The sequence below is a fragment of the Salvelinus namaycush genome, chromosome 24 (genome assembly GCF_016432855.1).
Source record: "Salvelinus namaycush isolate Seneca chromosome 24, SaNama_1.0, whole genome shotgun sequence".
Lineage (NCBI taxonomy): Eukaryota > Metazoa > Chordata > Actinopteri > Salmoniformes > Salmonidae > Salvelinus > Salvelinus namaycush.
In genome coordinates this window covers 33912278-33929861 of record NC_052330.1, presented here as the reverse complement: position 1 = coordinate 33929861, position 17584 = coordinate 33912278, and positions in this window count along the sequence as shown.

The window sequence follows — 17584 nt, the reverse complement described above, 5'->3', positions numbered from 1 at the left end:
TTATTCAAAATCAACATCCCAATTAGAATTTGGACCAAAATATTTGACAGTGTAATCCTACCAATAGCTCTTTACGGAAGTGAGGTTTGGGGGCCACTCAATAAACTGGACTTTAAAATGTGGGACAAACATCCAATTGAAGCCCTACATGCAGAATTCTGTCGGAAAATCCTACAAGTCCAGAGAAATACACCAACTAATGCATGTAGGGCAGAATTGGGCCGCTTTCCAGTAATAATGAAAATACAGAAAAGATCATTAAAATTTTGGCTACATTTAAATTCAAGTCCAAATTCGAGTCTGCAATTTAAAGCACTTCAAACCCAAGAGCTGAGCCCAGAAACGAGCCCTCTCAGTCAGCTGGTGTTGGACCTCACCAACCAAGCTGACACCAGCACTGCTTCAAAAGAAAGAATTCCAATAAACAAAATCATGAACCAATCAAAGGACTCATATATACAACATTGGAAAAACGAAACAAAATCCCAAAGCCGACTAAATTGCTATCTGACCCTAAACAGAGAATATGAATTGGCTGAATATCTCTACTCTGTCAGAGATACGAAGCAGAGACAGATCCTTACCAAGTACAGGCTGAGTGACCACCGATTGGCAATAGAAACCGGCAGACATAAAAAGACATGGCTACCCAAAGAGGAGCGTGTATGTGGTCACTGCACGACAGGGGATGTAGAAACAGAGATGCACTTTCTCCTTTACTGTGATAAATATTCCTCACCAAGAGATTCATTATTCACAGAAATGTCTACATTTATTCCAAATTTTAACTTATTAAACCCAGAGGAAAAACTAAAAATACTCATGGGCGAAGGAGCAATGGCTCCTCTTGCAGCCAAATATGTATTTGCCTGCCATAGCCTGAGGGACACTGAATAATAACATCTGCATAGTAAGCAGTATTATGACTGTTACTTATTATGACTGTTATTGTTATTACTGTTATTGTTATTACTATTATTATTGTTGTTTATCATTCCAAGTAGTAATGGTATGGGTGGTAATGGTAATGATAGCAGTTTAATGATGGTGGTGGTGGTAGTAGTGGTAATGATGATAGTAGTTGTAGTACCAATGTAATGGTGAAGATGACCGTTATTTAGTTATAAGTTAGTTATAGTTTCATTTTTTTATTACATTACATTCGATTATTGACTGTTACCATTTTATTGTTACTATTTTTATATTTAATTTTGTATTATTATTTACTGCCATTCTATATTATTATTTGTCATTGTTTATAATTTTATTACAATGTATATTGTATACATTGTTGCTTTGGCAATATTGACACAATGTTTTTCATGCCAATAAAGCAGCTTGAATTTGAGAGAGAGAGAGAGAGAGAGAGAGGGAGAGAGAGAGAGAGAGAGAGAGAGAGAGAGAGAGAGAGAGAGAGAGAGAGAGAGAGAGAGAGAGAGAGAGAGAGAGAGAGAGAGAGAGAGAGAGAGAGAGAGAGAGAGAGAGAGAGAGAGAGAGACTACGCCTTCACTATGGTGAATCACTAAAACAATACAGAAATACACTACGGAAAAAGAAGGAACAGCACGTCAGAAATCAGCTCAATGTAATTGAAGACTCCATAGACTCTAACCAATTCTGGGAAAATTGGAAAACACTAAACAAACAACAACACGAAGAATTATCTATCCAAAATGGAGATGTATGGGTAAACCACTTCTCCAATCTTTTTGGCTCTATAACAAAGAATAAAGAGCAAAAACATATACATGATCAAATACAAATCCTAGAATCAACTATTAAAGACTACCAGAACCCACTGGATTCTCCAATTACCTTGAATGAGTTACAGGACAAAATAAAAACCCTCCAACCCAAAAAGGCCTGTGGTGTTGATGGTATCCTTAATGAAATGATCAAATATACAGACAACAAATTCCAATTGGCTATACTAAAACTCTTTAACATCGTCCTTAGCTCTGGCATCTTCCCCAATATTTGGAACCAAGGACTGATCACCCCAATCCACAAAAGTGGAGACAAATTTGACCCCAATAACTACCGTGGAATATGCGTCAACAGTAACCTTGGGAAAATCCTCTGCATTATCATTAACAGCAGACTCGTACATTTCCTCAATGAAAACAATGTACTGAGCAAATGTCAAATTGGCTTTTTACCAAATTACCGTACAACAGACCATGTATTCACCCTACACACCCTAATTGACAACCAAACAAACCAAAACAAAGGCAAAGTCTTCTCATGCTTTGTTGATTTCAAAAAAGCCTTCGACTCAATTTGGCATGAGGGTCTGCTATACAAATTGATGGAAAGTGGTGTTGGGGGTAAAACATACGACATTATAAAATCCATGTACACAAACAACAAGTGTGCGGTTAAAATTGGCAAAAAACACACACATTTCTTCACACAGGGTCGTGGGGTGAGACAGGGATGCAGCTTAAGCCCCACCCTCTTCAACATATATATCAACGAATTGGCGCGGGCACTAGAACAGTCTGCAGCACCCGGTCTCACCCTACTAGAATCCGAAGTCAAATGTCTACTGTTTGCTGATGATCTGGTGCTTCTGTCACCAACCAAGGAGGGCCTACAGCAGCACCTAGATCTTCTGCACAGATTCTGTCAGACCTGGGCCCTGACAGTAAATCTCAGTAAGACCAAAATAATGGTGTTCCAAAAAAGGTCCAGTCACCAGGACCACAAATTCCATCTAGACACCGTTGCCCTAGAGCACACAAAAAACTATACATACCTCGGCCTAAACATCAGCACCACAGGTAACTTCCACAAAGCTGTGAACGATCTGAGAGACAAGGCAAGAAGGGCCTTCTATGCCATCAAAAGGAACATAAATTTCAACATACCAATTAGGATCTGGCTAAAAATACTTGAATCAGTCATAGAGCCCATTGCCCTTTATGGTTGTGAGGTCTGGGGTCCGCTCACCAACCAAGATTTCACAAAATGGGACAAACACCAAATTGAGACTCTGCATGCAGAATTCTGCAAAAAATATCCTCCGTGTACAACGTAGAACACCAAATAATGCATGCAGAGCAGAATTAGGCCGATACCCACTAATTATCAAAATCCAGAAAAGAGCCGTTAAATTCTACAACCACCTAAAAGGAAGCGATTCCCAAACCTTCCATAACAAAGCCATCACCTACAGAGAGATGAACCTGGAGAAGAGTCCCCTAAGCAAGCTGGTCCTAGGGCTCTGTTCACAAACACAAACACACCCCACAGAGCCCCAGGACAACAGCACAATTAGACCCAACCAAATCATGAGAAAACAAAAAGATAATTACTTGACACATTGGAAAGAATTAACAAAAAAACAGAGCAAACTAGAATGCTATTTGGCCCTAAACAGAGAGTACACAGTGGCAGAATACCTGACCACTGTGACTGACCCAAACTTAAGGAAAGCTTTGACTATGTACAGACTCAGTGAGCATAGCCTTGCTATTGAGAAAGGCCGCCGTAGGCAGACATGGCTCTCAAGAGAAGACAGGCTATGTGCACACTGCCCACAAAATGAGGTGGAAACTGAGCTGCACTTCCTAACCTCCTGCCCAATGTATGACCATATTAGAGAGACATATTTCCCTCAGATTACACAGATCCACAAAGAATTTGAAAACAAATCCAATTTTGATAAACTCCCATATCTACTGGGAGAAATTCCACAGTGTGCCATCACAGCAGCAAGATTTGTGACCTGTTGCCACAAGAAAAGGGCAACCAGTGAAGAACAAACACCATTGTAAATACAACCCATATTTATGCTTATTTATTTTAACTTGTGTGCTTTAACCATTTGTACATTGTTACAACACTGTATATATATAATATAACATTTGTAATGTCTTTATTGTTTTGAAACTTCTGTATGTGTAATGTTTACTGTTAATTTGTATTGTTTATTTCACTTTTGTATAATATCTACCTCACTTGCTTTGGCAATGTTAACACATGTTTCCCATGCCAATAAAGCCCCTTGAATTGAATTGAATTGAATTGAATTGAGAGAGAGAGAGAGAGAGAGAGAGAGAGAGAGAGAGAGAGAGAGAGAGAGAGAGAGAGAGAGAGAGAGAGGAAACAAATTTAAAGAAAGAGGGAAACCCCCTTCCATTAAGTGGAGCGATAGACACGCCTATCCTAACTAGGTCTCGGATCTATTTTAGCCCCCAGCCAGCAGGACTTCCAACAATACATATATATATATATAGCATCCAGCCCCCTAGACCTCCAACAGTACATATATATATATAGCATCCAGCCCCCTAGACCTCCAACAGTACATATATATATATATAGCATCCAGCCCCCTAGACCTCCAACAGTATATATATATATATATATAGCATCCAGCCCCCTAGACCTCCAACAGTACATATATATATATATATATATATATATAGCATCCAGCCCCCTAGACCTCCAACAGTACATATATATATATATATATAGCATCCAGCCCTCTAGACCTCCAACAGTACATATATATATATAGCATCCAGCCCCCTAGACCTCCAGCATCCAGCCCCCTAGACCTCCAACAGTACATATATATATATATATATATATAGCATCCAGCCCCCTAGACCTCCAACAGTACATATATATATATAGCATCCAGCCCCCTAGACCTCCAACAGTACATATATATATATAGCATCCAGCCCCCTAGACCTCCAACAGTACATATATATATATATATATATAGAGCATCCAGCCCCCTAGACCTCCAACAGTACATATATATATATAGCATCCAGCCCCCTAGACCTCCAACAGTACATATATATATATATATATATATATATATATATATATATATAGCATCCAGCCCCCTAGACCTCCAACAGTACATATATATATATATAGCATCCAGCCCCCTAGACCTCCAACAGTACATATATATATATATAGCATCCAGCCCCCTAGACCTCCAACAGTAAATATATATATATATATATATATATATAGCATCCAGCCCCCTAGACCTCCAACAGTACATATATATATATATATATATAGCATCCAGCCCCCTAGACCTCCAACAGTACATAGATATATATATATAGCATCCAGCCCCCTAGACCTCCAACAGTACATATATATATATATATATATATATATATATATATATATATATATATATATATATATATATATATAGCATCCAGCCCCCTAGACCTCCAACAGTACATAGATATATATATATAGCATCCAGCCCCCTAGACCTCCAACAGTACATATATATATATATATATATATATATAGCATCCAGCCCCCTAGACCTCCAACAGTACATAGATATATATATATAGCATCCAGCCCCCTAGACCTCCAACAGTACATATATATATATATATAGCATCCAGCCCCCTAGACCTCCAACAGTACATATATATATATATAGCATCCAGCCCCCTAGACCTCCAACAGTAAATATATATATATATATATATATATATAGCATCCAGCCCCCTAGACCTCCAACAGTACATATATATATATATATATATATATATATATATATATATATATATATATATATATATATATATATAGCATCCAGCCCCCTAGACCTCCAACAGTACATATATATATATATATATATATATAGCATCCAGCCCCCTAGACCTCCAACAGTACATATATATATATATATATATATATATATATATATATATATATATATATATATATATATATATATATATATATATATATATATATAGCATCCAGCCCCCTAGACCTCCAACAGTACATAGATATATATATATAGCATCCAGCCCCCTAGACCTCCAACAGTACATATATATATATATATAGCATCCAGCCCCCTAGACCTCCAACAGTACATAGATATATATAGCATCCAGCCCCCTAGACCTCCAACAGTACATATATATATATATATATATATATATATATATATATATATATATATATATATATATATATATATATAGCATCCAGCCCCCTAGACCTCCAACAGTACATATATATATATATATATATATATAGCATCCAGCCCCCTAGACCTCCAACAGTACATATATATATATATATATATATATATATATATATATATATATATATATATATATATATAGCATCCAGCCCCCTAGACCTCCAACAGTACATATATATATATAGCATCCAGCCCCCTAGACCTCCAACAGTACATATATATATATATATATATATATATATATATATATATATATATATATATATATATATATAGCATCCAGCCCCCTAGACCTCCAACAGTACATATTCTTCACAGTACAACCATTTTGCCTATCCAGTCATTATAGGTCTTTGAAGGGTCCCTTAACAGAGTGACTGATGGTAGCATGAGAGGAGGCTCTGTACTGTAACCCACCTGTCTGCAGACACCTCAGTCTGTCCATCAGTCTGTCCGTCAGTCAGGACAGGGGCATCCATAGGCTCCTCTTCTGCCTCAGCCGGTTGTGGCGTGCCAGCCTGGACTGTGAGAGAGAGGGGCAAACAAAGTATGGTAACAATTCCGAAACTGAGAATCAATTTGAATCATATACGGCTTGAGATTAGTTGACTGAACATGGACATCAGTCAAGAAAAATGTTAAGTGAACTTATCTCAAGTCAGAATCGAACCCACAGTGCTTTTCACAAATTGTATAGAGTGAAAGAAGCGTCTGGTTCCTACTCTCAGGGATGTCCTTCTCTCCTGCGAAGTCATACGGGTCGTGGACCTTGCCGCTCTGGGAACCACGGCGACTCCTACAGGACAAACACAGAATTACAGACATCATGTACAGAAAACACTATCATTTTAAAAGGGCCACGCCACAGTTGGAACATATACATTTGAGTAATTTAGCAGACGGTCTTATCAATAGCGACTTACAGTTATAGTGCATTCATCTTAAGATAGCTAGGTGGGTCAACCATATATCTCAGTCATAGTAAAGTAACTATCAGCAACGTCAGTACTAGTTAGGGGGGGGGGGGGGGGGGGGGGGGGGGGCGGTCAAGTGTGAGTGTTAGTTCACCAAAGTTTTTGTTACAAAGTGGACACCCTGTTTTGGTAAAAAGCTGAGGGATGGGGCCTGGAGAAATGTAACCACTCTCAAACTCACAGGCAGAGCTATGGATACAAGGACCGACCATCCATAGTGATAGTTGTAACCATGTTTTGAGGCTACACGGTGTTTGTTGACATCTAAAGTCTAATGCCGTACCTCTTCTTGTCTGAGCGAGGGGGGGTAAGTTGTGTCGTCTCCTCCTCTTCCTCCTCAGAGTCAGACTCCTTCCTCCCTCTTTTCTTCTCCAGAACCTCCAGGACCATGGAACAGAACAGACTAGTTTCAGAATAAACCCACTCTGTATTAACTGCAGACATCAAACAGGCTTTACTAAAACTTCAGCAGAGTTTATTTGCGTAAAGGCTGTATTGTGTTATAACCCTATATGGGCTGGACACCATGTGGAAAACAAACAAAAAAACAGTCAATCAGTCAATCAATCAACTATGGACGTTGAGACCTTTTTAAAGTATGCAAACTGGACCAGCTCCACAGTGATCTCAGAGTCCTCCAGCTCCACAGCGATCTCAGAGTCCTCCAGCTCCACAGCGATCTCAGAGTCCTCCAGCTCCACAGCGATCTCAGAGTCCTTCAGCTCCACAGCGATCTCAGAGTCCTCCAGCTCCACAGTGATCTCAGAGTCCTCCAGCTCCACAGTGATCTCAGAGTCCTCCAGCTCCACAGCGATCTCAGAGTCCTCCAGCTCCACAGCGATCTCAGAGTCCTCCAGCTCCACAGTGATCTCAGAGTCCTCCAGCTCCACAGTGATCTCAGAGTCCTCCAGCTCCACAGTGATCTCAGAGTCCTCCAGCTCCACAGCGATCTCAGAGTCCTCCAGCTCCACAGTGATCTCAGAGTCCTCCAGCTCCACAGCGATCTCAGAGTCCTCCAGCTCCACAGCGATCTCAGAGTCCTCCAGCTCCACAGTGATCTCAGAGTCCTCCAGCTCCAGTGATCTCAGAGTCCTCCAGCTCCACAGTGATCTCAGAGTCCTCCAGCTCCACAGTGATCTCAGAGTCCTCCAGCTCCAAAGTGATCTCAGAGTCCTCCAGCTCCACAGTGATCTCAGAGTCCTCCAGCTCCACAGTGATCTCAGAGTCCTCCAGCTCCACAGCGATCTCAGAGTCCTCCAGCTCCAGTGATCTCAGAGTCCTCCAGCTCCACAGTGATCTCAGAGTCCTCCAGCTCCACAGTGATCTCAGAGTCCTCCAGCTCCACAGTGATCTCAGAGTCCTCCAGCTCCACAGTGATCTCAGAGTCCTCCAGCTCCACAGTGATCTCAGAGTCCTTCAGCTCCACAGTGATCTCAGAGTCCTCCAGCTCCACAGTGATCTCAGAGTCCTCCAGCTCCACAGCGATCTCAGAGTCCTCCAACTCCACAGTGATCTCAGAGTCCTCCAGCTCCACAGTGATCTCAGAGTCCTCCAACTCCACAGTGATCTCAGAGTCCTCCAACTCCACAGTGATCTCAGAGTCCTCCAACTCCACAGTGATCTCAGAGTCCTCCAACTCCACAGTGATCTCAGAGTCCTCCAGCTCCAGTGATCTCAGAGTCCTCCAGCTCCACAGTGATCTCAGAGTCCTCCAGCTCCACAGCGATCTCAGAGTCCTCCAACTCCACAGTGATCTCAGAGTCCTCCAGCTCCACAGTGATCTCAGAGTCCTCCAACTCCACAGTGATCTCAGAGTCCTCCAACTCCACAGTGATCTCAGAGTCCTCCAGCTCCACAGTGATCTCAGAGTCCTCCAACTCCACAGTGATCTCAGAGTCCTCCAGCTCCAGTGATCTCAGAGTCCTCCAGCTCCACAGTGATCTCAGAGTCCTCCAGCTCCACAGTGATCTCAGAGTCCTCCAACTCCACAGTGATCTCAGAGTCCTCCAACTCCACAGTGATCTCAGAGTCCTCCAGCTCCACAGTGATCTCAGAGTCCTCCAGCTCCACATTGATCTCAGAGTCCTCCAACTCCACAGCGATCTCAGAGTCCTCCAGCTCCACAGTGATCTCAGAGTCCTCCAGCTCCAGTGATCTCAGAGTCCTCCAGCTCCACAGTGATCTCAGAGTCCTCCAGCTCCACAGCAATCTCAGAGTCCTCCAGCTCCACAGTGATCTCAGAGTCCTCCAGCTCCACAGCGATCTCAGAGTCCTCCAACTCCACAGTGATCTCAGAGTCCTCCAACTCCACAGTGATCTCAGAGTCCTCCAACTCCACAGTGATCTCAGAGTCCTCCAGCTCCAGTGATCTCAGAGTCCTCCAACTCCACAGTGATCTCAGTCCTCCAGCTCCACAGTGATCTCAGAGTCCTCCAACTCCACAGTGATCTCAGAGTCCTCCAGCTCCACAGCGATCTCAGAGTCCTCCAACTCCACAGTGATCTCAGAGTCCTCCAGCTCCACAGCGATCTCAGAGTCCTCCAGCTCCACAGTGATCTCAGAGTCCTCCAGCTCCACAGTGATCTCAGAGTCCTCCAGCTCCACAGTGATCTCAGAGTCCTCCAGCTCCACAGTGATCTCAGAGTCCTCCAGCTCCAGTGATCTCAGAGTCCTCCAGCTCCACAGTGATCTCAGAGTCCTTCAACTCCACAGTGATCTCAGAGTCCTCCAGCTCCACAGTGATCTCAGAGTCCTCCAGCTCCACAGTGATCTCAGAGTCCTCCAGCTCCACAGTGATCTCAGAGTCCTCCAGCTCCACAGTGATCTCAGAGTCCTCTAGCTCCACAGTGATCTCAGAGTCCTCCAGCTCCACAGTGATCTCAGAGTCCTCCAGCTCCACAGTGATCTCAGAGTCCTCCAGCTCCACAGTGATCTCAGAGTCCTCCAACTCCACAGTGATCTCAGAGTCCTCCAGCTCCACAGTGATCTCAGAGTCCTCCAGCTCCACAGTGATCTCAGAGTCCTCCAGCTCCACAGTGATCTCAGAGTCCTCCAGCTCCACAGCCTTACTCATACGGGCTTTAGCGTGCGCCGTAGACAGACGGATGAGGGTCTCCAGAGTAGGAGCAGTTACTGGGGAAGTCTGGAGGGAGAGAAGGGGGCAGGGGGTTAGACGGGGGAGAAGGTTAGATGGGGGGGGGGGGGGATTTGGTATTTTATTAGGATCCCCATTAGCTGTTGCAAAAGCAGCAGCTACTCTTCCTGGGGTCCACACAAAACATGACACATAATACAGAATGACATAATACAGAACATCATTAGACAAGAGTAGCTCAAGGACAAAACTACATATTTTTTTTTAAAGGCACACGTAGCCTACATATCAATGCATACCCACAAACTATCTTGGTCAAATAGGGGAGAGGTGTTGCTGCTTTATCTGTTTTTTGAAACCAGGTTTGCTGTTTATTTGGGGGGGGGTGGACACTTGACACAGTTTAATAGGTCCACCACCCTGTTCATGAAAATGGATCGCTCCTACAGTGAGTCATGTGGCCGTGGCTTGCTATATAAAGCAGGCAAACAGGCATCAAGACATTCAGTTACTGTTCGACTGAACGTTAGAATGGACCAAACAAGTGACCTAAGCGACTTTGAGCGTGGTATGACCGTCAGTGCCAGTATCTCAGAAATGGCCTCCTGGGCTTTTCACTCATGACAGTGTCTAGGGTTTACTGAGAATGGTGCGACAAACAAACAACATCCAGTCAGGCGAAGTCCTGTGGGCAAAAACTGCTCGTTGATGAGAGAGGTCCAAGGAGAATGGCAAGAATCGTGGAATCTAACAGGCGGGCCACAAACAGACAAATAACGGAGCTATTCTGTCTGTGCGCGCGTCTACACTACTCACCCTGGCGATGTCGGAGCCCAGCTGTTCCTGGCTTCTCAGCCTGGTGTATTCTTCAGCGATGTGATTGGCCCCTTCCTGGGTCAGCGTTGGGGGTCAACACCTTGGCAATGTGGATGTACTTCCTCATAAACTCTTTACTCACCATCTTCTCTCTAAACAACAATATAACAACTGATTTAGCATGGAGGTGGGTACAGAGAACGATGCGGGAGTGAAGAAAGAGTGTTTTAACTTAAAAAACGACACAACGACTAGGTTCCAGGTTAACAACGTTTACTAAAAGCGCATTTCCACAGTACATGGTTACCATGGCACTCTGGCCAGGTCCATCTCCATTGAGACACCTGCGGAGGAGTACTAATAACAGAGTGATAGCAACGTAATAACAGAAATATAGGGATACTTAAAACATGAGACAGAGGGCGCGTTTGTTTTTCCTCGCCCAGTGCCCCAGGTGGGAAGAGTCTGCACATTTAGAGCAGTGGTTCCCAACTCCAGGACCCTCAACAGTACACATTCAGACCAGTGGTTCCCAACTCCAGTACCCTCAACAGTACACATTCAGACCAGTGGTTCCCAACTCCAGTACCCTCAACAGTACACATTTAGAGTGGTTCCCAACTCCAGTACCCTCAACAGTACACATTCAGACCAGTGGTTTCCAACTCCAGTACCCTCAACAGTACACATTCAGACCAGTGGTTCCCAACTCCAGTACCCTCAACAGTACACATTTAGAGCAGTGGTTCCCAACTCCAGTACCCTCAACAGTACACATTTAGACCAGTGGTTCCCAACTCCAGTACCCTCAACAGTACACATTCAGACCAGTGGTTCCCAACTCCAGTACCCTCAACAGTACACATTCAGACCAGTGATTCCCAACTCCAGTACCCTCAACAGTACACATTCAGACCAGTGGTTCCCAACTCCAGTACCCTCAACAGTACACATTCAGACCAGTGGTTCCCAACTCCAGTACCTCAACAGTACACATTTAGAGTGGTTCCCAACTCCAGTACCCTCAACAGTACACATTCAGACCAGTGGTTCCCAGCTCCAGTACCCCTCAACAGTACACATTCAGACCAGTGGTTCCCAACTCCAGTACCCTCAACAGTACACATTCAGAGCAGTGGTTCCCAACTCCAGTACCCTCAACAGTACACATTTAGAGTGGTTCCCAACTCCAGTACCCTCAACAGTACACATTTAGAGTGGTTCCCAACTCCAGGACCCTCAACAGTACACATTCAGACCAGTGGTTCCCAACTCCAGTACCTCAACAGTACACATTTAGAGTGGTTCCCAACTCCAGTACCTCAACAGTACACATTTAGAGTGGTTCCCAACTCCAGTACCTCAACAGTACACATTTAGAGTGGTTCCCAACTCCAGTACCTCAACAGTACACATTTAGATCAGTGGTTCCCAACTCCAGTACCCTCAACAGTACACATTTAGAGCAGTGGTTCCCAACTCCAGTACCCTCAACAGTACACATTCAGACCAGTGGTTCCCAACTCCAGTACCCTCAACAGTACACATTTAGATCAGTGGTTCCCAACTCCAGTACCCTCAACAGTACACATTTAGAGCAGTGGTTCCCAACTCCAGTACCCTCAACAGTACACATTTAGAGTGGTTCCCAACTCCAGTACCTCAACAGTACACATTTAGACCAGTGGTTCCCAACTCCAGTACCCTCAACAGTACACATTTAGAGTGGTTCCCAACTCCAGTACCCTCAACAGTACACATTTAGAGTAGTTCCCAACTCCAGTACCTCAACAGTGCACATTTAGACCAGTGGTTCCCAACTCCAGTACCCTCAACAGTACACATTTAGAGTGGTTCCCAACTCCAGTACCCTCAACAGTACACATTTAGAGTGGTTCCCAACTCCAGTACCCTCAACAGTACACATTTAGAGTGGTTCCCAACTCCAGTACCCTCAACAGTACACATTTAGAGCAGTGGTTCCCAACTCCAGTACCCTCAACAGTACACATTTAGAGTGGTTCCCAACTCCAGTACCTCAACAGTACACATTTAGACCAGTGGTTCCCAACTCCAGTACCCTCAACAGTACACATTTAGAGTGGTTCCCAACTCCAGTACCCTCAACAGTACACATTTAGAGTGGTTCCCAACTCCAGTACCTCAACAGTACACATTTAGACCAGTGGTTCCCAACTCCAGTACCCTCAACAGTACACATTTAGAGTGGTTCCCAACTCCAGTACCTCAACAGTACACATTCAGAGCAGTGGTTCCCAACTCCAGTACCCTCAACAGTACACATTCAGACCAGTGGTTCCCAACTCCAGTACCCCTCAACAGTACACATTCAGACCAGTGGTTCCCAACTCCAGTACCCTCAACAGTACACATTCAGACCAGTGGTTCCCAACTCCAGTACCCTCAACAGTACACATTTAGACCATTCTATTGGTCCTAAAGTGGAATGTCCACTCACGCAATACGAGCGTGCCCAGAGAGAGAGCACATACCTGCATCTCTTGGTGCTGTGCAGCAGGTTCTTATGTTTCCTGTGTATGTGTGTGTGTGTGTGTGTGTGTGTGTGTGTGTGTGTGTGTGTGTGTGTGTGTGTGTGTGTGTGTGTGTGTGTGTGTGTGTGTGTGTGTGTGTGTGTGTGTGTGTGTGTGTGTGTGTGTGTGTGTGTGTGTATCTCCATACCTGCCTAGATCTGTGGTTAGTAGTAGTAGTAGTAGTAGTAGTAGTAGTAGTAGTAGTAGTAGTAGTAGTAGTAGTAGTAGTAGTAGTAGTAGTAGTAGTAGTAGTAGTAGTAGTAGTAGTAGTGAGTGAGTGAGTGAGTGAGTGAGTGAGTGAGTGAGTGAGTGAGTGAGTGAGTGAGTGAGTGAGTGAGTGAGTGAGTGAGTGAGTGAGTGAGTGAGTGAGTGAGTGAGTGAGTGAGTGAGAGAGAGAGAGAGAGAGAGAGAGAGAGAGAGAGAGAGAGAGAGAGAGAGAGAGAGAGAGAGAGAGAGAGAGAGAGAGAGAGAGAGAGAGAGAGAGAGAGAGAGAGAGAGAACATATCTTGTAAGTCGTTGAAGACCAGATTAATTTCAGATAGGATCCAGACCAGACAGGGAACTGTATCTTAAATTACTAATGCTCTCAAATAGAAAATCATTTTATGGGGTCATATACCCTTTTCATGAATAGGACGCTGCTACGGTAACGGGTCGATAGCGACAATTAATACCCTTTCAGACACTAAAACAAAGCAGCGCGTCAGAAGCGTCTGTTTTCAGACAGTAGAATTCTGCTCCGGAATGTTCAGCGTTGTTTCCCTGAGAACAATAAACGTTACTGATTGGTGTGCTGCTGCTGCTGTGTTGTTTATGGTAGCTAGATGTGTTTTTATTTCTACTAATTGTCTTGGTAAATCATTGTATAGTACTTTTCCTATGAGTTAGAGATCATTTGATTGACAGTTCTGGTTGTCTAGTGACGGACGTTAGTCCCGCTTCAGAAGCGGCATTCCTTTACAGACAAGTGTCGTGTCTTTGACTATGCCAGATTAATTGCTATGACATGCTATTCTATAAAATAATTTCTCCGTAATTAATATCACCTGATTGAACTAATCATGTAAATGTTAATTAACTAGAGAGGGACACCACGAAAGAATATTTATAGAGCTGTTATCTTTCGAATAAACTCTTGAAGATTTAGTAAGATTTTACATCCATAACAGTCACATTAATCGTCATTTTATTCAGTCTCATCTGAAAGTTGTAAGTCCTTGATTATCTGCAAGAATCCTGGCTAACAAGTTGAATCAGCAATACAAAATTGGGTTTAATTATTTATTTACTAAATACCTAACTAATCACACAGAATCACACATACACAATGAAATCATAACTTGATCACAAATTACGTCACAGAAAAACGTCCCTAGCGGGCGGAATAGATATGACAGCTTGTTACACAAAGAAAAGGGGCGGGATTTTAGTGAAAGAGCGGGAGACTGGAACAGAGGCGAAGCTGTGCTATCGTAAATACAGTATCTTATGCATTCTAAATTACCGCCCATTTGAAGAGGAAAATGCAATAAATATTTACTCTGAGCTGCGCTTCAGTAGGTTGGTGGTAGATGGACCGTGTCGCCAACCCGAGTCCTCTGTCCTTTGAAGAATGTCTCTGGTGCCTTACTGGATACGTTGGAGGAACGTTGTGTGGGTTGGGTGCAGGAACGTCCTTCCTAACCTGCGTTTAGCTGTTGCTAACTCAACGGCTAGGAGATATCACTTCTGTAGTGAATACGAGTTCAAAGTTCATACCATTCACAATCAAAGTCCATGCTGCTGTTGGCTTGGTTCTGTAGTTATTATCTGAACCATTCTGACACTGGATCGTCATCCTAGCGTACCCGGAACAGAAAGTTATATTCTTGTCAATGGCTTTTATAGTGGAGGGAGAGGGGTGTGTCTGAAAAGTTTATAACCCATGCCTCTTCACAGGGGCGGGCCACTGTGAGCAGAGGAACACTTATGAAAGTCCAGATCTCTCATTTGGAAGCTAAAATTACATTTCACCTCTTCACAAATAATGTCATATTCAAACATTTGAATTAAACAACAATTCCATGTGAATCCGATACCTCTGACGTTTAGACTTTCCACAGTAGAGTTTATGTCATTCTATCATTGATGAGAATGTGTCAGAGGGCAACCGAACTGACATAATATACCTTAAGTACCACCGCATATGTTCAGTTGGTCGGATTACCAGAATATAGTTCATTTCCCCCCACTTCTGATGTTACCCAGAATCTCCATGTTAACCCATGGGTTTTCTTATGTCACATCAGTTATAGTAGGGAGAAGGAAAAGGGGGGAAAGAGGTATTTATGACTGTCATAAACCTACCCCTAGGCCAACGTCATGACACAAGTTAAATGCTCGTTCAGTGGCGCTACAAAATGATCTCCAGGGAAGGTTCCGTGGCGGCATCGTAGCCGACATTCCATACGTCTGAAAGCGGTAATAGTTCATAACTCACCCTGCCGTAGACGGGGTTGGCAGCTGCCGGCACGGAGCAGCGGGCGTTGAGCCTGGCATGGATACCAGCCTTAGCGATGGTCACACGGCCCTGCTCCATCACCTCGTGGATGGCTGTACGGTCCATGTCGGACATCTTGTCAAACTCATCGATACAGACCACACCCCTGTCCCCCAGAACCATCGCCCCTGCTTCCAGACGACGCTCACCTCGTGGGAGAGGAGAGAAGCACACAATATAGTAATATAACTGTAATAACAGTGGTATATCACCGGCAGGTAGCCTAGCGGCTGCTGGTTCGATTCCCTGAGCCGACTAGTTGAAAAATGTGCCGATGTGCTCTTGAGCAAGGCACTTAAACCTAATTGCTCCTGTAAGTGGCTCTGGATAAGAGAGTCTGTTAAATGACTCACTACTGTAGTGTCTCTGGATGAGAGAGTCTGTTAAATGACTCACTACTGTAGTGGCTCTGGATAAGAGAGTCTGTTAAATGACTCACTACTGTAGTGTCTCTGGATGAGAGAGTCTGTTAAATGACTCACTACTGTAGTGGCTCTGGATAAGAGAGTCTGTTAAATGACTCACTACTGTAGTGGCTCTGGATAAGAGAGTCTGTTAAATGACTCACTACTGTAGTGGCTCTGGATAAGAGAGTCTGTTAAATGACTCACTACTGTAGTGGCTCTGGATAAGAGAGTCTGTTAAATGACTCACTACTGTAGTGGTTCTGGATAAGAGTGTCTGCTAAATGACTCAATACTGTAAAATGTAAACATGTGTCTATGGGTGAGGGGGATCAGTGAGTCATTTGTGGTGTGATTCATTCACCTTTTCAACTAATGATTCATTGACGTAAATATGATTGATTCACTTATTCATTTGATGTATATTTGAATGATTCACTACCTAATTTGATAGGCATGTTATGGATTCATTCACTTTCAGGTAGGATGACCATATTCACTCTTTCCGTCGAGTTTCACCTCAGTGTGTGAGTGCGAGCCTGTGTGTGTGTCTTTACCAGTCTCCTGGTCAGTAGTGACAGCAGCGGTCAGGCCCACTCCAGATGACCCTCGGCCGGTGGTTGGGATGGCTCGGGGCGCCGTGTGCAGGACATAACGCAGCAGCTGGGACTTAGCCACTAACGGGTCACCTAGTGGAGGGAGAGAGAGGGGAAGAAAGAGAGAAGGATCGAGAGAGGGGAGATAAATAACATTTAAGAAGTAATTCATATATATTTTTTCAAATCTTTATTGCTCCTCTATGAGAGGAGAAAAATACTCAACAGCAGAGCAGGAAGAAAAATAATTTTCCTCAGCACCCCCACCCCAAAACATCTTTCCCCTGCCATGGCAAGAAGAGAGGCTCGGAAGATACACTATAGAACATGCACCAGCTGCCTATTGCGCATGTTCAATATCTTCTAAGCACCCTTTGCATAGCCTGGTCCCAAATATGTCGAAGGACGCTCTTCCACCGATAGTACAGCAGATGGCGCTATTTAACTAAAACGAGCTGTGGCCATTGCATTATTTGCAAAGTATGTAATATTGTAGTGCATTGTAGTGTATTTATTGCAACGCTATAGGCACTGGTTGGTTTTTAAACGTATAATGAGGCTCTGCATATTCACATGTAAAAATGCAAAAATATATATTATAATGCTATTCGAAA